General features: G+C 33.5%; 1 long non-coding RNA gene across 1 annotated transcript; it reads right to left on the bottom strand.

The window, feature by feature from the left end:
* Nucleotides 1-1,933: 1,933 nt before the first annotated feature.
* On the bottom strand, nucleotides 1,934-25,851 carry LOC106663426. Its single transcript, XR_001340030.2, has 4 exons — nucleotides 25,563-25,851; nucleotides 13,355-13,411; nucleotides 4,747-4,971; nucleotides 1,934-2,210 (listed from the first exon to the last, which is right to left on the bottom strand). It is a non-coding gene; the product is annotated as an uncharacterized LOC106663426 (long non-coding RNA).
* Between the last annotated feature and the right edge of the window lie 896 nt (nucleotides 25,852-26,747).

The raw sequence follows: 26,747 nt of genomic DNA, 5'->3' as shown, positions 1-26,747 counted from the left end.
TGGATGCAAGGGTACGAAGGAATTCTGGATAATGAACAAACAGATTAACTGCTAAGAGCAGGATCTGCAAGGCTCGGGACTTACGGGTAGGATATCGAGATCAAACATAGACTCCTATATCTCAGAATAGGTCCACCAAAGAAGAAGTGGACGACCTCCAGAGGTTACTGACAAACAGGTTGGTACAATAAACAAGGTAAAAGTATCTAAATATGCGGTTTGTATCTGAGCAAAATCCTACATTACAATTAATTAAGGTTTTTAGTTGAGATAAAAAAGTCAATGGCACGAGCGGGATTCGAACCCACGATCTTCGGCTTGATACGCCGCTGCTCTACCACTTGAGCTATCCACCGGCGTATCAAGCCGAAGATCGTGGGTTCGAATCCCGCTCGTGCAATTGACTTTTTATCTCAAATAAAACCTTAATTAATTGTAATATATTAATTGGTCAAGCGGACCACGAAATTAGTGAATTGAATCCTACATTACATTGCTCAATGATGACCACATTTGTAGGTTATGTAAAAGGAGGAGGAAACAGCATCCATATTATTTCGAAACATATAACCGTTCATGGAGTATTACGTTTACCAAGAAGACCTGGGGAAAAGAACTGCAGCGTTTTCCCTGTAAGCTGTAGCAAACCGCTAAGGAACTTGGGATAAGTCCAATAACCCAACATACTGCAATGCTTGAGGAATACTAAGCTCATTCTTGATAGTATCCTTATCATAACCGTGCAGAATCAAATACAACCGCAACTGCATATAAATAATCTAGGGTACCAAGAAGACCTAGGAAAATTAATCACAGTAATGATAATCAAAGACCTACTTCTTCTTAAAATAAGAATGGCGCCAATTGAACTGAATCAAGGAACTATGAAAAATACAATAAGCTACAGTTGATGAGGAATACCAAATTTATTCTTCCTAATATCTTCATCATGCGACATGAGCAATAGCTCAATGGATATTTAACCTACGATGCCAAGAATATCCTAGAAAAATAACTTCAGCGATGATGTATTACTTCTTAAAAGAAGAATCAAGTCCATTGAACCAAACTTAGAAACTAGGAAGAGTACAATTAATCAAAAGGCTGGAGAGCTTGGTGGATACCAGATCCAAGCACCTTGGTAGCCTTCTCATCATCATTTTCATCTGAGCGGTTTTCCGAGTTTGTCATATTCAGTGATGTTTTAATTCCCAATTTGTTAAATAGAGATGTTGGTTTGTTCGTTTCTTTCTTCTTTGTCATCATCAGTTCGGCTTTCGGTGATACCACTCGCCTATCCATCGAGGTTAATGAGTTGTAGACGTTATGACACTGAAGCAGTACTGCTCTGATGACGTCTAATTTACTACTGACATAACCACTCACTCTTTGCCGGTGACAAATCGATACTAATACGATAAATAGTTTAGCTTCAGGTAATTTTCAAAGTCGCTTACACTACTCGATCCCTGGTTCTTCCAAAGGAGAACAAAGGTGATAGAAATTAAATCTAGTTTAACGTTTTCCCCTTAAAACAACACCCCACATTTTCAATTATCTTCTTATTCCATTTGCGAACCTCATAATATTCCTCGAAATACCCATACCAAACTCATCATTAAAGGTTCAAATATAAGATTCATACTACTAAAAAAGACTACATGAGAAGGGGTCTAAACTTACATTGACAAACAAAAAAGGCTATTTATTGTCCGGCTCTCCCTTGAAGGTATAAAGACAGGAACTATACGAAATAACGAAATCTTAACATCCTCCAACATCCTAAAATCTAAAATTCTTAATTTGTTCTGAGGGCACAATCGTCTTGTACTCTGGAAATAAAACCATTTTATGAATATTACAAAACCTTATATGTGTATATATAGTAATAAATTTATAAGTTTTTTATGAAATTTATGACTTGAAGCTTTTCGAGAGATGGTTATTTTTGTTTTGTTGACGCCGCTCATCCTCGCTTCTGCTCTTGTCGCACATCCGCCGCCCCTCGGCATCGCATTCTCCTGAAATCATAAATCACACTTAATAGGGTTACTTTGCATAAGTGGCAAAATATACGGTCTCATAACCCCCAAACACGCCGGGCCATCCTTCAACGGGTCTCATCCTAAGGGAAATGCCTTTCATATTATGCCGGGTTGCTCGATGTGTCCTGGCGGCCAAGGTCACTCGGTCAAATCGTCCAAGGTTCGCTGTGAACAAAGTTGGAATGGACTTGTGTTATTTAAAAGCTGACAAAAAAATTTCTATAAATTTGTTTTGACATTGTAAGGAAACACAAGGAAAAAGAGAATTCAGAAGAACAACAGCCTTTCAGTTAGGTTTCTTTGTATATGTGAATTTTGATATAATATTAATCGATATGTCACACATTTCAGTAGGATGAAAAGAAACTATAAGCCGTTGACTGTAGTTATCAAAAAAAAATTGATGATTCTCAGAAAAAAAATATAAACATTGGCCACCATTAACGTGCAAACAACCATAAATAAGATTTATTTTGCGTTTTATTTTTGTCGTATTTTTTCAGATTTAGATGGAAAAAAATTAGTCTTATGTACGGTTAAGTTCCGCCTGAATTTATTTATCATATAGGTCTGAGAAACGCGGTGGCAGAGAAGTTAGGGCGCCCAACTCGTATTTGCCATGAAAGAAGGGATCCAAAACAGGCAAAAAATCTAGGGGTGCTAGGCACAGTAAGCTTATGCTGAACCAACACTCAACAAGACTAGCAGACTCACTGCTACAGAGGATAAAATCAGAGGCGTGATGTCACTGGCATCTGAGAAAACATCTACACATCTTCAGTGATGACCCCCCCCATTTGGAGGTTACGTAATGAGGAGAAGAAAACCCATCCATATCATAATGGAATGTGAAGCAACCGCTCAATGGAGACAGACATAACCTAGGGAAAAGAATTGCAGCAACCGCAGTCCACGACCTAGTATTTCTTAGAAGAAGTTCGAGTCCATTGACTGAACTATGGAACAATGAAAATTGTTTAGGGATGATGGTGATGATCATGATGATGATGAAAATACAATAAGCCAGAAGGCTGCAGTTCTTGGAGAAGAAAAACCCATCCATATCATAATCGAATGTGAAGCAACCGGTCAATGGAGACATAACCTAGGGAGAAGAATTGCAACAACCGTAGTCCACGACCTAGTATTTCTTAGAAGAAGTTCGAGTCCATGGACTGAACTATGGTACGATGAAAATACAATAAGCCAGAAGGCTGCAATTCTTGGAGAAGAAAAACCCATCCATATCATAATCGAATGTGAAGCAACCGCTCAATGGAGACATAACCTAGGGAAAGGAATTACAACAACGACACTCCATGATCTAGTATTTCTTAGAAGAAGTTCGAGTCCATTGACTGAACTATGGAACGAGGAAAATACAATAGGCCAGAAGGCTGCAGTTCTTGGGGGAAAAAAAGATCACTGGTCTCATTTCAACATCAGTATTGTCCGTTCTGGGCCAACTGCATAATGCGTGGCTTGATATTATTTATACATGTGCTATACATAAGTGACCGTTACTTGATGATTATTCAGAAATCGTGAGATGCGGTCTGGTGTGATGTAGGTTTCAGAAAAACATTTTCTTTATCGTGCCAACGTTTCGATCATTTTTTAGATCCTCTTCAGAGCTCAAAGTGTTTGTTTTCTGTGTAGATGTGACATTCTTTTGCACTCTCAACACGACGCACAATAGTGACACATCTACACAGAAAACAAACTCTTTGAGCCCTGATGATGATCTCAATAAAGCTCGAAACTTGGCACGACAAAGAAAAATTACACCAGACCGCATCTCACGACCTCCAAATAATTATTTATATAAATCATAAGAATAAGTACTGAAAGTGAATAAATTGAAGATCAAACGGACCTATACACAGTTTTGGTGGTTTTCAATCAGTAATGGCTTAAGGATCCTGACTGAAAATTAAGTAACTAATAATTCTCACTTAGGTCCTTAAGCCATGAACCGTTGTCGGATGTTTCTATTCTATTCATGTAAAAACGAACGTTGATGTTTTTTATTTACTGTTTAACTATTATTTACGCGGTTATTTTCTTTTTTGTAGGCCCAGGAAAGACGATAGACGCCCTTCGCCGCCAATCATGAGAGCAGAGCGTAAGGGGTTTAATTGCTCGGTAGGGCAACTGTTGCCCAAATGACACCCTTTCAAATTACAGGGTCGCTTTTGTTTGAAAACAACCGAGAGTCACCTTCTTCTTGGATTAGCAGATGACGTCGGACATCTGCATCAACCCTTCGGTCCCTAGGAAAAAATCGGTGGGCAAAAAAATAAAGAGCCCGGCTGCCTTTTTTTACCCTTTCGTCGAGTTACGCACTACCCATTGAAGCGTCAAAGGTCTGCGTGAAAAAAACACATCTTGATAGGTTAATGACTTAACGGTTATAGGTAAATTAAAATAATGATGTGCTAGGTGTTTTAGAAAAGCGGTTCTGACTTGTGGATTATTTTCTTGAAAAATAAAACCAAAATATGAGATTATTTTAATTCAAAATAGCATGAAAATGATCTTTATTTTCGTTTTTATTTTTGTTAAATAGTATTTGGTTAATGATTACATCAAATAAACACATCAGCATAATGCGACAGGATCGTAAAATTGAATTTTCCGAAAGGTTTCCCATTTATTTTTCGCTAGTGTTGAATTTTCTCAGAGGCGGTATAAAACTTACTATTGTACGAGGAACGTTATTATTTAAAAATTGCAGCCCGTAGTGGGGTGGAGCCGGCCGCCCCCACCACCCCTGGGCCGCCACCCCCGGGCCTGCGTTTCCAGCGCCGCCACCCCCGGTGCCTCTTGCTCCTGGCATCACTCCTCCATTGGCCAGCAAGGGGTGTGGAAGACATCCTGGGAAAATCAACAGCTCCCGAGACGTCTTGAGGTGAGTTACTTTTATCTAAAAGACAACAATGAAAAAACAAGAAAAATGTTAAATAAAGTGACATGAGATATGACAAAATAGAAAAACAAATTGACATTTGTCAGAACAAATTCAGCAATTTTTTCTAGCTTCATTACACTAATTTACTAAACTTTTGATAAACTAAGTAATCTTCAATATTAAGCATCGTTCACAGGTTTATGTCAATTATACCTTGAGTGGTAGTATGCCAGACATTGCTAAAATCCAACATGAAAACAAATCACTAACGTACCACAATCATAATAATTATTCGTTATTTTTTTAATTATGCATGTTCAAAATTGGTTAATTGCATCCATAAAGCTTTTCCCAAAAGTTTTGGACTCTCAAAAAGTATTTTTCTTCGTAAATTTCATTTTTCATGTTGTTTTTTTTTATCAGAATTAATTATTCTGTTCAGTAGAATTTATGTATTTATTACATTTCAATTTATTTTTCTTATACGCAAACTGAGTTTTATCCTTTATAAAAGCTTATTTGTTTAATATACACATTACAAAAAGCTATTACCAATTAAATATGTAATACTAATAGGTAATGATTATTTGATTTAACAGAAAAAAATTTATTAACTTGTGGTAGTTTTATTCCATATAACACATAAAAATGCCAAAATCAAAAAATAAAACACTAATTAATTGTTGTTAATTTGTTTTTTAATTAAAATTAATTATTCTGTTCGTTAGAATTTATGTATTCATTAAATTTCAATTAATTTTCCTTATATGCTAACTGAGGTTGTAAAACATTATTGGTTTATTTACAAATTTACAAAATTATTAAATATGTAAAACTAATAGGTAATGATTAATTGATTCAACAGAACAAAATTTTCGATATACTGTATAACAATGCCCAAGTCCTATAATAAAAAACTAATTAATTTTGATGACAGTATTTGGATCACATTTTTATGAAAAAAGTTGATTAATTAAAAAAATATGTATAATTTTCATTGACATCTATCACGTTGTTTTAAAGCGTAGACATTATAACTGATTTTTTCTTTTCACAACAGCATGTATAATTATACTAAAATATAATTAATACAGTCGTACTAAGAAGGATTTATTCTCTCCAATTAGACTCTTTCAACTTGATATTTTTCTATTAAATTTTACTTTCTTTCTTTATTAATTAATTAAATATCATTGGTTGTATGGATATGTAGCTTATAAAATATTCTTCGTTTGAATTATAACTATAACAGATAAACAAAAATAAAGAAGTAAATCTTCGTGTGTACACATTGATTACTTCAATTATTGATTATAATTTTTTTTTTGCCAAGAGAAAAAAGGAATTTCAAATTTGATTTCGATTAAATTTTCTTCTTACACATATTTCTATTCTTTTTACAAATATTTGTTTATGAGAATCCTTAATTAGTTAAATGATGACATTTCAGTTAAATAGGTCACTTTTGTTTTTTGGAAAAGAGTCTAAATTAAATTAGTCAATTCCCATTTCATTTTAATTACAGTTATTCAAATTAATTAATGATAAACAGACGTTATTTATAACAATATATTTTTAGTTATAGACAGAATTGTATTTTCTCCCATTGGCACTTGTGTCGATTTGGCATTTGTCGAAATTTGATTTTTTCATAACCCATATTTTATATATGTATATATATATATATATATATATAAATATATATCTATATATATATGTGTGTGTGTGTGTGTGTGTGTGTGTGTGTGTGTGTGTGTGTGTGGAAATTTCATTTTAAAGAAATTAGAAACAATACTTAGATTTCAATACCTGATTTGCCAATCTGTAATTAGAATGTTTTATTTTTCAAGATTAAAATAAATAATAATACAGTTCAATTTGATCAGTAATTAATTTGCAATAAATAGACATAATTATTGATAAATTATCATTAATTCTTTAGTATTTCAACAGAGCCAAAATTTCATTGGGCTCTTTACTAAACGTAAGTCATTTTTTGACTATTTTTATACACATGTGAGATAAATATTTCAAGTATAAAACATAATTCGAGTGTAAAATTAACAAGTGGCTAATAACTGGCCAAAATCCATGGCTGAAAAAAAGATAAAAAATCATATTATTACGTCACTTCTCGCGCTCCTGGTAAAGCAGGATATTTTTGACCTGAAATTTCAATTTTCTAGCAATTTAAAAAGCCCTAAACATGAAAAAAGATTCGTATAATTATAAAACACGATCTTTTTTATTCAAATAAACATTTTTGTTATATTCTACTATGTGCAAAAATCAATATCAAACTTGAAACAAAAGAAACAAAAAATTACATACAATTTTACCATTAAATCCTGAAAATATCTGAAGAAATACCAATTTTTTTCATTATAAGATCTAGGTAATAAGGCAAGTATTAATTAAGCTCAGTGATTTTTATGACTGGATGAGATTTTTGCTTGTAGATGTAGTTAAATTGAACTTTCTATATATAAATTAAACTTCTGTTTACTTACGATAATTACCTTTTGTTAGTATTTAATTATGAACTTCATTATGAACACTCGATGTGCCGTTATCGTGAAAGTTGTCTTGAAAGCCCCACGTTGATATAATTACTTAATCAAGAAAAAAAAGTTGGTTGAATGAAAGAAAAAATGAGGTCGCCGGTAATCCGAACTTTGTTAAGGGATTGAGGGTAAGTGAGAGGAACGTAGCCTGGGTTACTAAATACTAACAGGGTAGTATGAATGAAGGTGTTGATTAGCTCCACCCCTTTTTGAGAGGGGGTGCGGCCAATGAGGGCCCGGCTCCATTCATTCCGAGCAGGGGTGGCCACCCCCCTCTTAAAAACCACCCACCCCTTCTCAGGGCCGGGAGCCGCTAATAACAGCCCCATTGTCTAGCACAGCTGACCTACCCCAACTGCCATTTTACTCCCGGCCGCCTCATTAGGGGGTGCGTTTCGGGGGTGGCGATGGGCCAACCTACTTCTTAACGCTCGCCCTTGAAGAATCGATGGGCCCTTGCCCCTAATTCTCAGGTACGGCTACTAGGAGAGCCGGCAAGCTATTGAATCAACCGAACGGACAAAAGACAACAATGGTACATGAAATGGTGAATGGTGCCAATCATGATAACCGTGAAGAAAAGAAATACACAAAATCGTACAAAAAACAACCCCATATTTCATCCTATACCACACCAGACTGTAAAGTCGAAAATAACAAACATTACCTAAACAACCAATAATTATACAGTATAGAAATAATTACATTGTATTTTTTTCTTATTACCGAAATTTTGATGCCAAGTTCATCAAAATTCAGAGTCATGTTAACTTGTAAAAAATTGTACTACCGTAATAATTTTGGACTTCTAATTATCCTCGCCTCAAAAATTAAATTTATAAATATACGCCATATAAAATATATCACCCTCAATTTTATCAAAAATAAAAGGAAATATATTTTATTTTATTCATACATACATTTCATTACTTGTGTGATTATTTAGAATCGGATTGTTTTAAAACAAATGGCCTCGAGTCCAAGATATAAATATATACATAATAAAATTCCGTTTTTTATGTTAATTTTTGGATTATTAACTTCAAATTGAACAAATTTCTTTCTAGGTAAATTCAATACTTCGATTATTATTATTTATCATATATTTTAATTTAATCACTGAGGGATAACAACCGTTTTTAAGACGAAAGGATGTTTTTTCATTATTTGTGTTGTGTGGAAGTGAAAATTTACTGAAGAAGCAACACATAAAAAAACGAAAGAAAGGGAGTGTGGGAAGGAGTGAGAGTGAGAAAGAGAGATAACGAGCGAAAGAATGTTCAAAAGTTAAAGGTTCATTTATAGCCGCAGACTTTGTACCACACGACTTGGAGAGGGCGAGAGGGAGAGAGTAAAAAAAGAGAAAGAGAAAAAGAGAGAGAGAATGAGAAAGAGACAATATTTATTATATAATTTGTGTCAACTAGCGACACAAAAAATTATGCCAAGTTTGTTCTGAATTTTATTTTTACTTCATCCCTTTACTTAACAAATGAATTATCATCGTTTTTTTATGATATCAATATTTCTTTTCTATAAGTTGGTATTTTTTCGTATTGATTAGATATCATCAAAAAGTGCAAACGAAAGAACTTGAAACAATGAGTTTTTTAAATTATTAATTCATTTTTTTATAGTTAATCATTAATTTTAAAACATGTCTGCCATGTTTATTTACGTACAACGGAATAAATGTAATTTTATTATTTATTAAGTCATAATATAGTAACATTATGCCGAAATACATGTTACGTTAATTACGTACATTTTTCCGCAAATTTACAAATTTTAACAAATGGGCCAGCATAACTCCAATTTCAACAGTTCAAAAATAAAATGTGTTTACTACCTATTTTCCTAAATTAAAACCCTAACATCTTCTGAAAATGTTGCGGGAAAATTCCAGGATTCCACCATTATAATTGTTATATTTTTTCATAAAGTCTTAATAAAATCATACGAAATGTTACATAGACACAACTTTTAAAAAAAGGGTACACTAGCTTCTAGGACAAAAGTTATAAGGTAGTCAATGCGGACCAAAACAACAAGATACTATCATAAAAATAGATTTATGGAATAGGATGATTCCTTACAATTTAAAAAATTCCCAGGAATATTTACAAAATTTATTTTTTTATATTATTCTTAGATAAGAAAAATTGGTGTTAAAAAATTATTAAATTGATAAACCTAATACATAATGATTAATTTTAAAACTATCAGCCAATATTATTCTAACGTACGGAAAAAGTATTAGAAATACGTAACATATAAGAAATAAATTATATTTATGTAAGGGGATATCCGAGTGACCCCTCGTATTTGCAACGCTAGTGATTCCGGGTACGAATCCCGGCATAGCTTATGAAATTTTAATTGATAACAGTATAAAAAAAGTAATTTAAATTGGTTCTCAATTATAACTGGAATGCTACAGAAACCAAACTGGAATTTTTCTAGTCTAATTCGAGTTAAATGCCGGCTTTAAATTAAAGAAAACTAAATACACATCTTCATGGCTAATCTATTTGATTAAATAGTTTCATCACATTCTATACTTTCTGTTCCAAAAAAGAAAAAAAAGGCGTATCTTTAATGTTAAAAGTACCTTCTGAAGCGAGCAGAAAACAAACTTTTGCTAGAATTGCTTAAAAGTTCAAATGCGTCATATTTTGATGATATAGAACTAAAACTATAACTAGTAGAATGCACGTCAAAAATGAAACATTTGTAGTTCTCTTCTAGGACAATCTCTTTTCAAAGTACGAACAGCAAGTGAAAAAGAAAAAAAACACGAACTTCGGGTCAGTACTTCGCTGCTCAGAGCAGCCTGCTCTAACCACTTGAGCTATCGTGACTTCGTGAAAAAGTTAGTGTTAAGAGCGGGATTCGAACCCACGACCTTCGCCTCAATACGCCAGTGCTCTAACCACTTGAGCTATTGTGACTTCAATCCACTCGGACACCAACTCCCTATCTCAACCTACAACCGTTCGAATTTTCCCTCCTTTTTTTTAATTTTCCAAATGTCGTATAACCAGGATTCTATTCTCCAGGAATTATGAAGTGGCCCCGGGGAGCTGTCAGTGAAGTGATACTTTTTACTTATTAAATCCATTATGTTTAGTGGGCTAATGACCAAATTACTTCTTTCAATTAATTATTCTTTTTATATAAGGTTTTCTTTGAGATGAAAAAGTTAGTGTCACGAGCGGGATTCGAACTCACGATCTTCGGCTCGATACGGCTCTAACCACTTGAACTATCGTGACTTCGATATGATTTTCGGATTTGAAAAATAGCAAAAAAAGGGAAAATTCGAAAGGTTGTGGGTTGAGTTGGGGAGTTAGTGCCCGAATGGATCGAAGTCACGATAGCTCAAGTGGTTAGAGCACCGGCGTATTGAGCCGAAGTCGTGGGTTCGAATCCCGCTCGTAACACTAATTTTCATCTCAACCAAGACCTTACATAAAAAGAATAATTAATTGAAAAAAGTAATTTAGTCATTAAACCGACCACTAAATATAATGGATAATTTAAAATTTTGGTCTGTTCAGTTGGGACAGATTACACTTGCCGTTGAGAATTTTTTATCATCACTGGAAAAAGAAAAATGCAGGTAATTTTAATGGCCATGATTTTTTCGGTTTGAATCTGGTTATGGTTTATTAAAAATGCATAGACTAATTTTTAAGAAACCATATTGTGAAAAAAGATTGGACGACAACAAAAGTGTAGTTGGATGTTAAGCCGTCCTGAATAACAGTAATTACCACTAATTTTATTTATTTTTAATTTCTTAAGTAATATATGATATTTGGATTTTACTGGCATAATAACGTCTTGCAAAGGGTTTAATTGCTGTTATTTTTCTTGATTCACTGTTAGGTAATAAATGTTATTGACTTTTTTTGTTATTGTAATGTTTATCGTCAATTGAACTAAGTCAATTCCTTTAATTACACTTCTCCCTGCTGAGGGGACCGCCGTGACCGAGTCAGGAATTCCAATTCGTAATTGCGGTCCTGGGTTCGAATCCCGACATAACCCGCGGATATTTGAGAATAATATGAAACAAGGATTGAAAAGTATTTAACAGGAGGTAGATGGATGTTAAGTCCTGATGTATGAAGGGATATTTTTTTTACTTTACTGTTTCTCTCTGTTTAAATTTAAAAAAAAAATCATGTTCACGTTTCTTTCATATTTTCTAAACAAAAGATTTTCACAAGGTACTAAATATTTTGGATATTTTTCCCGTGTAAATTTAGAGCAAAATGCTTTAACGGTGGTCCCATGATTGTACTTACTTTAAAAATGCTTCAAATCAGTTTTTGAAAGTGGCGAATTAAGTATTCTGATGTATACTATGCTCTCCTTCCACATTTTCGTATTTTATGTACCTTTTGAGTCAAATCGTCTAAATAAAACATAAAACAGCTTAACAATACACGATAAATTACTTAATGTGCATCAATTTGAGCTGTAACATGAAAAATTTGAGGTCGATCAGTAAATGGCTTCCAAAAACCTTGGTCATATTAAAATAATATGTTTTATTGTAGATTACTTTAATAAACAAACAAATAAGAAGTTAAGTTTAAAAACACCCCGGAGTTGAGATATAATAATTTTTGTATAAAAAAAAGTGTAGTACTTTGCTAAAAAGGACCTTAGTAGTCGAGGGATTAGGGTGTCCGATTCGTATTTGCCGTGCTAGAGCTCCAGGGTTCGAATCACGGTGTAGATCATGATGTTTTCATATCAGAATAGTATGAAATTTGGCCCCGTCAGGGCTTACTGTCTTTGTCAGGAATTACTGTCTTTCACTTTACTTAATTAATTACTTATTTTTACTTTACATCGTCTCAATGTTACATTTTTTCTAAAATTATCTACTCACTATTTTAAAAATAACCCTACCTATGAATTCGTAGTATACTAAGAATATAGAAAGAAGAAAGATAAAACAAACAAAAATTGGTTGAAGAATACCAGACAGATTATGAGAAAATGTCAGAAAAACGGCATTTTGGCCTCTCGTGCAAAATTGTTCAAAAATGTTAAAACTTTAGAATTCAATGTTTCAGCAAAAATAAATACTCTTCTTAAAAATAAACGTATATCAAAATTAAAATCAATTCCGTGGAAATGTAGCTAGAAATCATAATACAAAAAACTTGTGTTCGTCTGAAAACCTTGAGAACAAATAATTAAGGTTTTCAGTTGAGATAAAAAAGTCAATGGTACGAGAGGGATTCGAACCCACGATCTTCGGCTTGATACGCCGCTGCTCTACCACTTAAGCTATCGTGACCTCGATCCATTCGGACACCAACTTCCCACCTCAAACACACCTTTTGAATTTTCCCTCCTTTTTGCCATTTTTCAAATGTCGTGTAATCAATTCGATTCTCGGCGACAAATGAAATGGCCACGGAGAGCTTTAGTGAAGGTATACTTCATTTTAAACTTATTCAATTCACTAATTTCGTGGTCCGCATGATCAATTAATTGGTGTCCGAGTGGATCGAGGTCACGATAGCTCAAGTGGTAGAGCAGCGTCGTATCAAGCCGAAGATCGTGGGTTCGAATCCCGCTCGTGTCATTGACTTTTTTATCTCAACTGAAAACCTTAATTAATTGTAATATATTAATTGGTCAAGCGGACCACGAAATTAGTCAAAAATATTTTCATGAATGTTCATCTTCCAAATCATATCGTCTAGGTTATCTATGCTTAAAGCAAAGCTAAAATGATTTAAAACAATTATAATTAATCGGTATGAATAAATCATTAATAATTTTAAAATGTTCATTTCGGTTCTTACTTTAAAGCCATGTGGAGTACTTGAAATGCAACCTCGTCGGATTTCTTGAACTCGGTTCTGTAACATCAAATATTATCAAACTATAAAATTAAAAATTCAATCGTACGTTCAGTTGAGTAAAATTTATAAATTTTTCTGTTTTAACATGACGATTTCGACGTAGAACTGAAAATAGAAACAAAATCGATTCTCAACTTCATCGATTTATTACCCAACATTCCTATTCTGTAGTTAGCATATTTATTTCTAATATATCTGTGATAATAAGTGTCCTCGTAGAATCATTTTCAGAATATTCTGGCACATTGCCATCTTCTGACAGTGTTGGGCAAAAATTAGTCACGTCTAATGATTTATGATTGATCAATCAGACCGTTAGTCATGATTGGTAGTAACTGACTAATTTAGTCATTAGTGACTATATGTCATCGATGGCTAAATTAGTCATGACTAGTAATTAAATACGAGGCATGACTAATTTAGTCACAATATAGTTAGTCGTGACTAAATGTCGATAAATCATGCTCAAATGGGTGCTCAAAAAATGAAAAATACACAAGTTCATCATTTTTAAAAAAATTTCTAATAGAAATTTATTTCATCAAAAGGAAAATCCTTCAACACCTTATTTAACAGAAATCAATCATCCAATTATAAGTAAAACTACGTCGTTATGAAAAGCAAAAAAATAATTATTGATTAACTGTCACTAATCACCACACAATGATAATAATAATAATAAAATAAAAAAAAATCCTAGAACAAGCTACGCTTTGAAAAGTAAATATGTTTACATAACCGATCAACTGAAAAATATTTCTTTGAATTAAAATTTATTCCACTTGAAAGGAGAGATTTCTACATTTTTTGGAAAATACACCATCTAGGGGTCTTGATTGTAATAAAGTAGACAAATAGAACAATTATGTAACTTTGGTTTTCCTTTATGATAATATTTTTTGAAAGTTGGCCTTGAGAACGACTCTTATCTCAAAATTTTTATCCGGACTCGGTTGGATTTTGGTAAATTGGTCATTGTAGCCAGAGTTGGGCAAAATCTAGTTATACCTCATGATTGAATTAATCATGACTAAATCATATAATGATTAATTTAATCATGACTAATTCAATCAGGATTAAACTTCAATCAAAATTCTTAATCATGATTGAATTAGTTAGATAAATGATGATGGAATAAATTTTAATTCAAAGAAATATTTTTTCCATTGATTGGTTATGTAAACATATTTACTTTTTAAAGCGTAGCTTGTTCTAGGATGTTTTTATATTTTATTGTTACTATTATTACTATCATTATTTTTTTCGCTTTTCATAACGACATAGTTTTAGTTATAATTGGATGATTGATTTTTATTAAATAAGGTGTTGAAGGATTTTCCTTTTGATGAAATAAATTTCTATTAGAAATTTTTTCAAAATGATGAACTTCTGTATTTTTCATTTTTTGATCAACTATTTGAACATGATTTGTCGAAATTTAGTCATTACTAACTATATTGTGATTAAATTAGTCATGCCACGTATTTAATTACTAGTCATGACTAATTTAGCCACCAATCACATTTGGTGACTAATGTCTAAATTAGTCATTTACTACCAATCATGACTAACGGTCTGCGTGATCAATCCTTAATCATTAGACATGACTAATTTTTGCCCAACACTGAGCAGACCAAGATTATTAATAATGACCAAATTACAGGTTTATCAACTCACGGACTATACCCTAATCCGATATAGCGGTGGGATTATGGACTTCAGATTTCATCCTGTGATTAGGAGTTTAAAAAATCAATTGGACATTGAAAGTCTATTTATTGTGGTCTGATATCATCAACCTACTAAACAGAGTAGTACACATAGAATTTGAACAATTATTAAGAACAATCATAGTTTTCTATTAAAAAGACGTATTTTAATACCTAACAACTTTTTCACTATTTTTACTTTTACCAAAATCGTTTAAAAATGTATAACATAGTGAAAAGAATTTAGTTGAAAAGAAAATTGTTTAATTTAAATTAGAAACTAAATGCATTTTTTAAAATGGCGAAAAAATTATTCCTCCCTAATTGTATGTGGTCATTAAAGCGTAATGGTCGCTATATTATGGCTAAAGTGGACAGCCCCTTAGCCCTTAAGGACCCCTCAGTTAATTGTAGCTCTGACATGGAGGGAATTTGGTTTTTATTTCTTTTTAAGAGATAACGCTCCGATCTGGAATCGGTTTCTCCCCGGCTCCGCTATCCTAAGGAGGTTTTGATCTCGGATCCCCTCCGGGCCCTTTCCTCCAGGAAAACGGGTCCGCTATCTCAAGTGGTGCCAGATAAGAACTCAACCCACGTATCGACCCCCCACACCAAGTTCAACCACCCTTGCACAAAATGGCCGCCACCCCGGCCTCTCATCGATTTCTCTCTCCGCCAAGGGAAACCACCCCTGTCTTGTACCCCCGCTCTTACAACCCTCTACACGCACGCACACACGGCTCAGGACAAATTCTACAAGGATATCGATCCGAGAAGCACCCCCGGCCTTCCCCGAACTCTCGGAATTGTATTGAAACACAATTCTACATCTCCAGCCTGATCCCCAACCCCCGGGGCCAACATCCAGCCCCTTCAACGATGTCTTTCTCACCCCCTCTTTTCTAATTACGACCAACCCACTTACCCTCACGGAATCAACCTCACTGACCTACCGTTAATTTATTCAAATTAGACCCTTCTCACCCATTCAACTATATAAGCGAACCCACTTGTAACATTTAAACACTTCTAACAAAATATCCATTAAAATGTCATAAATAGTGATAATAAACAAACATACCAAAGAATAACTATTAATAAAATGAAATATACCAATGAACTTCCAACTTGCTCAAAACCAACATGTATAAAATACCTCAAGTATCCAACGGGTCATTTATCAAAATTAGTTATACGCAGACAAAGTAGAAAGGGAAAGAAACAGAAAGATATAGTTAGACAGATTACAAATATTAAATAAAAGGCGAGAATGAAGGAGAGTATAATAACGACTGGTAAGCAAAAAAGAAAGTTATATAAACAGTGAAAATCATTGAGATTAAGAGAGAAAGAAAAGAAGTGAATTATTGTAGATAATAGAAAATAGTAAAATGTGACATATGAAAGGAATGTGAGTGAAGTTCAAAAGAAGGACAAACTGAGAGGGCCGGAAAATGAGTTTCTTTACTATTTAGTATGTATTTACTGCTCGGTTTCTAAGAAAATAAACATGGCTTTTTCATCAAAAAAGTTTGTAGCAATGGCATGTATTGAATTTTCTACATAAATAAAATGTACAAGAAACCTTACAAGAGGTGAGAGAGATAGAGAGAGAGAAATGGAAAGAAAGGTAGTTAGATAGATAGAGAGAGAGATGGAAAGAAAGATAGATAGATAGATAAATAGATAGATAGATAGATAGATAGATAGATAGATAGATAGATAGATAGATAGATAGATAGATAGATAGAGAGAGAGAGAGAGAGAGAGAGAGAGAGAGAGAGAGAGAGAGAGAGAATGAATGAATGAATAGTTTATTAACCTGAAGCTTACATAGGACCATAGGGTCCTCTCTTACCGAATTCAGGAAACTTAATGTTAACATTTTTTTTATTCATCTCTAACAGATAATTATATCAATTTATCGTCATTTCTTAATTATAATTTTCATTTTTACAAGGTGTCTTTCTAATTATGGCTTAAATATAACAATGCTAATTTAATGTACGCTACTAATAAATAACAAATAAATAATAAATAGTGTTAATAATTTACTAATAATAGCAAATTTAGTAATAAATAATCTTAACATAATAGTACATAATTCAGTCTAGTATAGTAGTATAGTATAAAGCACACACTTATATATATATATATATATATATATATATATATATATATATATAAAACACGAGGATATTCAGGAAGTCTTCTTTTAATATAGATTTCGCTTTTACATATGGTATAAGTAGTAAATGGTACAGGTTATTTTTATTATAATTATTGATTGCTTTTACTAGAAAGGATGCATTGTAGATAGAAATTCTGATTTTAGGCAATATTAAGTTGTGTTTATCATAACTCGTATTCTTGTCATGGATAGGCTTATACAATTTAAAGTTGTTTATCAGATATGATGGTTTTTGTCTTTTTAATAATTTTATTAAGAACATCGAGAGTATTAGTGCTCTTCTTTCTTTAATTTTTAAAATTTTTGCTTTGGCATAATATGGTGTGACATGATCAAAGTATTCGATATTATAAACATATCTTATACAAGCATTTTGTAGAGAGAGAGAGAGAGAGAGAGAGAGAGAGAGAGAGAGAGAGAGTGAGAAAGAGAGAGGGAGATAGATAGATAGAGATAGATAGATAGATAGATAGATAGATGGATAGATAGAGAGAGAGAGAGAGAGTGAGAGAGAGAGAGTGAGAGGTGGTAAGATAAATAGATAGATAGATAGATAGATAGAGAGAGAGAGAGAGAGAGAGAGAGAGGTGGTAAGATAAATAGATAGATAGATAGAGAGAGAGAGAGAGAGAGAGAGAGAGAGAGAGAGACAGACAGACAGACAGACACACACAGAGAGAGAGAGAGAGAGAGAGAGAGAGAGAGCGAGATGGAAAGAAAGAAATAAAGAGGGAGAGAGAGAGATGTGAGTGACGGAAAAGAGAAATACGGATACAAAAAATGAATGAGATATATAAATAATTCTAACGTTCAAAAAGTTAGGGTTTTTTAAGTATATTCACCCCGTAATTTCCCAATGATGTCCAAAATTGATAGGACGGGTGTAATTTGCCCTCTTATTTCCTATTCCTTCAACTCCCCCCTCCCAGTACAACTGTACAACTTACAGGATCGATCTTTTCTTGTTTTTATTTATTGACCAACGGTAGATGATTGACGGGGGCGTGCCAACATGAATGAAAGCATTAGGGAGAAGGTCGCCCTGAATAAATAAACAATTGTCCGCCGGGTGAAACTTTACGTCGGATACGGTATAAATTTGCAAGAACAACTGTTTTTTAATAGCCCACCCAAAAAACGGAGGGTGATAAAACAACGAGGATCGTAGGTTTGTAAAATAATAAATTTAACTAAAAAGCAAGAAGATGTAGAAAATCCATCCTAACTAAGGATATTAAGACAGATAGAGGGATAGAGTGAAAGATAGAGATAGTGAAAGAGAGAGGGTGAGAGAGAAAAGAGAGGGAGAGTGAAACTGTCAAACTGACCAAAATTAAGCAGCATTACTGCCCCGTTTAAAACAACAAAAAGGAAAAGAAACTAAATAAGGAAAGACCGTACACTTCTGAATTAAGAATTCCCACAACTGAAAAAAAGAACAGTGATCCTCCGAAATTTTTTGCCAACTTTTCTTTTTTTTAATTCCTAGTTTTTGAATTGTTATTGCGGTCAGAATGAGATGCTTGTCAATATTGACATTGTACTGAGTACAAATTAAGGACTGAAATGACTCGATAGCAAAGGTTCGAGAATCGTGTGAAGAGATGGGAGCCAACAATGATCAGATTCGAAGAGCTACATCAGTATCGGTGCTGACCAGATATCGACAGTGTGTTCAGCATGGAGGAGTTTAGTTCTAGTAACTTTTAACATAAAAAAAAAAATTAATATTCCACTTAATTATTCAAAAATCGTGAGATACGGTCTGGTTTGATGTAGGTTTCAGAAAAACATTTTCTTCATCGCGCCACGTTTCGGTCTTTATTGAGATCACCTTCAGGGGCTGGGATTTACAAACATTGTTTAAATTTGACAAATACACGTAGAATGTGGAAAAAAGTGAATTTATACAATGCAAAATATATTTTTTATTTCCTCAAATTATTTCTTCTCACTTAAAGTGTTTGTTTTCAGTGTAATTGTGCCATTCCGCTTAATTGTAATTTGAATTATTTTTGAACTGTTATTGCGGTTTGAATAAATACTTTCCAACATTAAAAGGCATTAGCCTTAGACAATTTAACGATGATTCCGGAAAGGAGGTAAACCTTTGGAAAATATGTGTAAAAATAAAGAACATTGGGCTTTTATTGTAAAACCCGTAGCTTTTTCCTTTTTTGGAATGCGAAGTGTTACTAATGGACCCACGCTGGACATTCACTCAACTTTATGTGACAATATGGACCATTCTGATTCTTCTAGACTCTTAAATTCGAATTGCACATCTCTAATTTGACCAAAAAAATTAGAAACCCCTTCTACAAGTTCGAACAGTTGAGGCAAGTATTGAATTCAGAGGCCCTAGGGATAGTTTGTTATTCATTACGTCAATCATTGCTTAGCATAGATTATTGCTTGGGAAATGCCAACAAAAGTGTAATCGAGCAATTGAACGTCTCTCATAGAACCTTACTCAAGATCATCTTAAACCAACCCCCTCGGTATCATACCGACCTATAATTTGGCGAACTAGGCGTATTTTCTATTGAAGAATTGTTTTTCTTGGCTGTTGGCTCCCATATATTTCTAACTGACAAACAGACAAACTATTACTATCACGAGCATTATACCAGATTAACAAATAAAACAAATATTGTGCTGAAGTTAAAACAGCGTTATATAATAAACATGCATATGTGATTGGAATGAATATTTGCGTTCGTTTCAAATTTAATTATACCAGTTTCAGAACTAAAAATGAATGTAAAAGACATTATGTGGGTTTAATAAAAAATAAGTTAATATCTCGTAGTTCTGTGTGGTGAGTAGTGACCGTTAGTCGATAATTATTCAGAAATCGTGAGATGCGGTCTGGTGTGATGTAGGTTCCAGAAAAACAATTTTTTATCGTGCCAACGTTTCGATCTTTATTGAGATCATCTTCAGGGCCTGCGATTTACCCACATTGTTTAAATTTGACAAATATATGTAGGATGTGGAAAAAAGTGAATTTATACAATGCAAAATATAATTTATATATTCAATCAAAGTATTTCTACTCCCTTAAATGTTTGTCTTCTGTGTAATTGTAATCTTACGTGTCGTGTTGAGAGTGCCAGTGAGATAGTGGTGTTTTATGTTTTTATGTACGTTGGATTTTGAAGGGGTGGGGAAGGAAGTATAATGTTTGTAAATCCCAAGTTCTGAAGATGATCTCAATAAAGATTGAAACGTTGGCACGATAAAGAAAATGTTTTTCTAAAACCTACATCACACCAGACTGCATCTCACGATTTCTGAATAATTATCGATTTACGTTCACTAATCACCACACATTAAAAATAATAATAATAATGTTCCCAATAATATTTGCCCTGGAGCAATTTTCGTACTTTCATATGATGGAAAATAATTCAAAATAATAATTAATTAACGAAAATTAAAAATTAATGGTTAATTAATTTAACATGATTGAGGGTTGATATAACCTTGCTGTTGCGAACCCTCGTAAAAAAAAATATATATATATACATATTTGGAATAGTTTGTTCATTCTGCTAAGCATGTTGAGCAATAAACATAATTTCATAATTTATATAAAAACTTATTACTCCAGGACTAGTTGAATTAATCGAATACATTTTGTTTAGTTAGTTAGTGGATATTTAAATTGAACTATTTATTGAGGTACTAAACTACCTCTCTTTCTTACTCAATCCCTCATCAATATTTTTTCTTTCATACATCGCATCACGCTGTCTCTGATTCACATTTTTTCTGCCTTTCTTTCTTTTTCTCCACTCTCTCTCTCTCTCTCTCTCTCTCTCTCTCTCTCTCTCTCTCTCTCTCTCTCTCTTCTTTTTCGTAGTTCGTTTAATTTAAAAAAAAATATTTAAAAAAATTGTATTGAGCTTATGAAGCTTAGTAATGAATGGTAAAAATTTATTTGAGTTATATCGATCGATTAAGCTTGTTTAGTTACTTACTTTTTTGGGCACGTAGTTTTGTAATTTATTCTATTTAATTTATTATATTTATTCCTATTGTTGATTTTTGAAATTGTTAAAAGTGAAAATTGATTTGTATAGGTTGATAAAGTCAATTTACGCAAGTTGATGATGTAGATTAAATTAAATTAATCTTTATATTAGTTTAACTGGCTGTTTTAATTAGCAGAACTGGCATTACCGACAGTAATCGTTATTTATTTTTTAGTAGATAGATATTTAAAAATATTGATTTTGTAATGTTAATCTTATGATGATATAGGCTTCATCGTGATATATAGTTATAAAGCAAATTTAACAAGATACTTATGAGTACTTAGATACTTATAGTTACTTATTTATAGGAATGTTAATTGTTGAGACAACCTAATATGTACATAGCAATTCCAGCCCTCATCTCAAGGGTCTGGCATTGATGATTGTAAATTCACTCAATGTAAATACATTCTTTCTTCTTCTTTTTCTTTCTTCTCGAAAAAAAAACCCTTTAAAACAGCATATGCCTGGAATAGGTTGAGATAGAAATGTTTAGTTGGAGACATTTTACTGTATTTTTGATCTAGTTTCACCTCCTTGAGTATTCACATCTACAGAAATGGCGGAATAGGAGATATATGTGTATAGATAGATAAATAATGTGTGTACGTCCGCATATGTGCGTGTGTGTGAGTGTAAGAGTGAGAACAACATTTTAATTTACAAACTACGATCACGAGTGGCATTTAGACGGTCTGCATAGTGACAGTGATTATCCTTTGGAACGGTGCCGTTTTATATTAGAAAACTTGGAAAAGTATTATTTTTGAAAAAAGCCGGACGTCTGGAAAATCTGCCCGCTCATTGGGAATCGATGGTAGCACACAATAACGTCCTCTAATCTCAGGACCAAGAGGATTCAATGGGATACGAGATTGGCGAGAGGTGCTATAGCTATTGCTATGGGGCCCTTTTCGGAGAAGCTGGGTAATTGGTTTTCCTATTGGACCTGTCGACACACCCGCTCCGACTCAATCTATCATTTTTTTCTCTCTTCCTTCTTCTATTTCCGCTCGCTTTTTCGCAATTTTTCCCTGATTAAAATGGCCCCTGAGCGTCGACGCGAATCAGAGAATAGTGCATAAACTTTCATGTATGTATACCCACTGTACTACAGAGGGAGAAATATATTTTCAGAGCACATAAATATCAATGTGTTATTCAGTCATTTAAATCTAGATTTAACACAGTTAAAGTTCAGCAAATGAATCAAACCATCAATTGAAGACCATAACATTTAAATTTTTCATAGGCCATGGTCAAAATCTTATCTTTTTTTACGAGGGTTCGCAACAGCAGAGGTTATATCAACCCTCGGGGTGCCGGTGTTTTCGAAAAAAAACATTTATAAGTATGTCGGGTTCGAATGCAAGGCCGGTGGATTCGAACCCGGGACCTTTACCTTACAGTGATGAGCGCCGTGTCAACGCCTAAACCGTTGCGGCCACCGACGCCCCGGTCAAAATCTTTAAACGCCTCAATGTGAAGCAAGGCGACAATTTTTTTTTAGAAGTATGTAGTAAGTAAATAGTAACAAAGTAAATCTTATTCTTAAATAAAAATATTAGACACGTTCTCACTATTTAGTAGTAAAAAATATCCATAGTGCAAACTAAGCGGAGTGTACTTTTTATAAGATCCAAATCATTAATTCATAAAAATGGGAGAACTCCATCTGACATTTTTTACCGACGATGTTACCAGTCACGAGAGGATGTGTTGGAGTTTTAGGCATTTTCGGATATATCGATTAGCCGCCATCTTGCCACGAAGGGAGTGTGCACCGTACATAATCTCTGATGTCCCCGATAGTAGACAATAAATCTAACCCGGTGCCGGGCTATGGCCTCCTCCCCCGTCAAAATGTTAACTGACGTAAGGTAAATAAAGAAATTGGACTTGAGATGAAGTCCGGCTTAAGGCTAAAGGATGCCTGTAAGACAAGATTTTTAAAAATATATGTGAAAGGGTGACAGTACTCAAGGAAAAATAAATATTTAAAAAGACATATGGTCCACTGGATAATCAACTTAGTGATAAGTGCAAATGGTTCAGTTTCTAGGTTCATACGAGAGGATCGAAGTCACGATAGCTCTATGTGGTAGAGTAGCGGCGTATCAAGCGGAAGGTCGTGGGTTCGAATCCCGCTCGTGGCACTGACTTTTTTTATCTCAACTAAAAACCTTAATTAATTGAATGATATTAATTGGTCAAGCTGACCACGAAAAATAATGAGTTCATACTAGGTTTGACTAGTCATGCAGACTATTCATATTTGCTTTTTGTATTTTGTAATCATGGATCACTAAAACTTCACAACCGATTTGTTATGTTGGCATATTAGCCATGATTAATTCATTATGATTTTAAGTATTTAAATCACTTCTGACCTAAGATAATGTATTGGTAGTTATTAGTTGTTTTCTTTGGTCCAAAATGTAAGAAGTAAACTGCAATATAGTCAAGCTTAGGTGTGCTTATATCTGAGGGAAACGAAGTTCTTTAATGAAAATTACGCTTTTAAGGTATATTTCATTATGTCGGATTCTTCTTTTTTCTATTGTTTTTATATTTGTACAGTGAAGTAGTCTCAAATTTAATTAGAATTTTAAGAATTAAATTGAATGTATGATCGTCTGATAACGACGCAAATGTATGTGTAGATTTAGTAACTTCGAGAGATGAGAAAGCATGGAGTGCAATTATGAGTATAAAAGGATTGAGCCAGCAAATATTTATTATATACTAATCAAAATAAATGACGAAATAATAAGAATATTAATTTTTATCATTTGTTTGTTTACTAATCTTTTACAATTGTAAATAACAATTAATAATAATTGTTAATTATTAAACAGGTTAATAAAAAGAGAGGTAATATGAAAAAAAGGAGAAGAAAGTTAAGAAGAAAGAAGAATGAGAGGAAGAGAGAGAGAGAGAGAGAGAGAGAGAGAAAGAAAGAAAATTAGAAAGAAAAATAGTGAAATAAAAAATAAGATAGGGGGCGTCGGTGGCCGCACCGGTTTAGGCGATGACACGGCGCTCATCACTGTAAGGTAAAGGTCCCGGGTTCGAATCCCGCGGCCCTGCATTTTTTTCAAAACCCCCTGCACCCTGGGGGTTTATATAACCTCTGCTCTTGCGAACCCTCGTAAAAAAAATAAAAATGAATAAAATAATAAGCTAGAACAGAGAATAAAAAGGATACAAAAAGGCAGAAAGTGAATACAAATAGAGACAGAGAAAGAATACAAAGAGGCATAGAAAATATGAATGTGAAAAACAAAAAAGGCAGAAAGTAGAAAACAGTAGATAGACATAGAAAGACGGAAACGTTGAGAGCCAAAAAAAAAATAAAAAGAGATATAGCGAAACTGAGAGAGAGGGAGAGTGAAAGATGAACAGAAAGAAAAAGAAAGCAGAGAAACTCAGAAACCGAAGGAGATATAACCTAAAGGAAAAAACACAGTGAACGTGAGAATAGAAAATGTAGAATGAACAAAAATATAGGCATAGAGAAACAGAAAGATTGAGAGCAAAACATAGAGTGAGGCCAACAGAGAGAGAGAGAGAGAGAGAGAGAGAGAGAGAGAGAGAGAGAGAGAGACACACATACAGACAGAAGTGAGAAAATGTTTATTGATAAATGTGAATTTTGAGAAAAATGAGAGATGTCACGCATACTAGATTAAGAAAGAGTATAAGAGTATTTTATATTTATATATGTTTATATACTATAGTATACTAATATTTTCTCCTGAGTAATGATGGATTGTGACTTGTATCGTAAAAAGAAGGATGTCGAACACACGCTTGCCTCCTTTTTTTATTTGATTCAAAGTAAAAATTATCGCTTTGGAACTTCAAAAAACATTTTTTTTGCCTGTTAAAGAGGTGACTTTATAATGATCAGGTTCAAAAAGCGGCCAAACCAGTCAGGCAGTTTTAATAGAGAAGTTGAGTTTGCCGAACATTTACGTATTTTCCCTTTTTTAGCTTAACCGATTTCCTTAATTGAAAGGTCACATGTTTTATCATTTATTTTATAAAATTATACTAATAACATACAGCTTGTTTTAAATAATTGAAATTCTATCAAACATTCTTAGAGTATGTATTTTTCAAATATACATATATAAAAAATAATTCGAATTACCTTATTATGATTATAATTAGTATAAAAATATACTGATATTTTCACCGACCTTTGAAAAAAGCAATCCTTTAACTTAAGCAGGCACTTATGAAGACAATGTTATATCACACTCCATATCATCATCAACACTGATGGTTGTTGGGATGTCTTCCCAATTGATCATTTCTTCTCGTTTCATATCTGCGGCCGTGTCGTCCGCCGTCTCGCGCCGGACTGAAAGCAGATGCTGCATGCAGATGACTCCGAAGGGGTTATACCTGCACGGATATAGGGAGGGGGTTGGGGCTCCTCATTAGAATAACAAACACCCCGTCCAAGTCAAGGGTTACTAGGGTGAATCGAATCAAACCCGCCCTTCTTTCCATAAATAGGAAGGGGGTTCGATTAAAAAAAATTAGCTCTTTCTGTCTGGAGAAGAGCGAAGGGGAAAACGGCAATCTTAAAGCACATGTACTCGACCAACGAAAGTTATGTTTCATGGGTTATCAAGAATGATAACATTTTCTTTTATGAATCAATTGTTTAGATAGTTAAGCTACGTCTCTTACATCGTAGAAAACAAATAGTCTTTGGAAGTGTTGTGCGTTAGGGGGACACAAAAATTTTAAGGACAACGTAGGGAACCGAACCCATGACCACCTTATCAATTGCTAAACATAATTAGTGAAAATACTTTCATGTGAATTATCAGGTGGTGAATATTGAACGCGAAATTGTAGTAGCTGTGCAAGTTAATGTATATTTGTGCATGATGAAATGCCGAAGACCGTCAAAAAAGGAATGAAAATACCAAATCTTATAGTATATAAAAGAGAGTATAGTAGTAAGAGAGAGAGAGAGAGAGAGAGAGAGAGAGAGAGAGAGAGAGAGAGTTAGAAAGAAAGTAGACCAAGAAAGGCAAACGGCAGGCAAAAAATATAAAAGCGGGTAACAAAAGTACAGATGAAATATTAATAATAAGATGGAATCAGGGTGAATTAATAAGAAAGAGAGAGAAAAAGAACGAGAGAGAGAGAGAGAGTGAGAAAGGGCTAGAAGGAGTGTAATAGATAGAGAGACATAAAAAGGGAGAGAAAAGGAGAGAGAGAGTTAGAAAGAAAGTAGGCCAAGAAAGGCAAACGGCAGGCAAAAAAATATAAAAGCGTACAGAAAAAGTACAGATGAAATATTAATAATAAGATGGAATCAGGGTGAATTAGTAAGAAAGAGAGAGAAAAAGAACGAGAGAGAGAGA

This window comes from Cimex lectularius, unplaced genomic scaffold, assembly GCF_000648675.2.
Source record: "Cimex lectularius strain Harlan isolate CLEC.00 unplaced genomic scaffold, Clec_2.1 scaffold133, whole genome shotgun sequence".
Lineage (NCBI taxonomy): Eukaryota > Metazoa > Arthropoda > Insecta > Hemiptera > Cimicidae > Cimex > Cimex lectularius.
The sequence above is the reverse complement of the archived record's forward strand: the minus strand, read 5'-3'. Positions and strand labels throughout refer to the sequence as shown.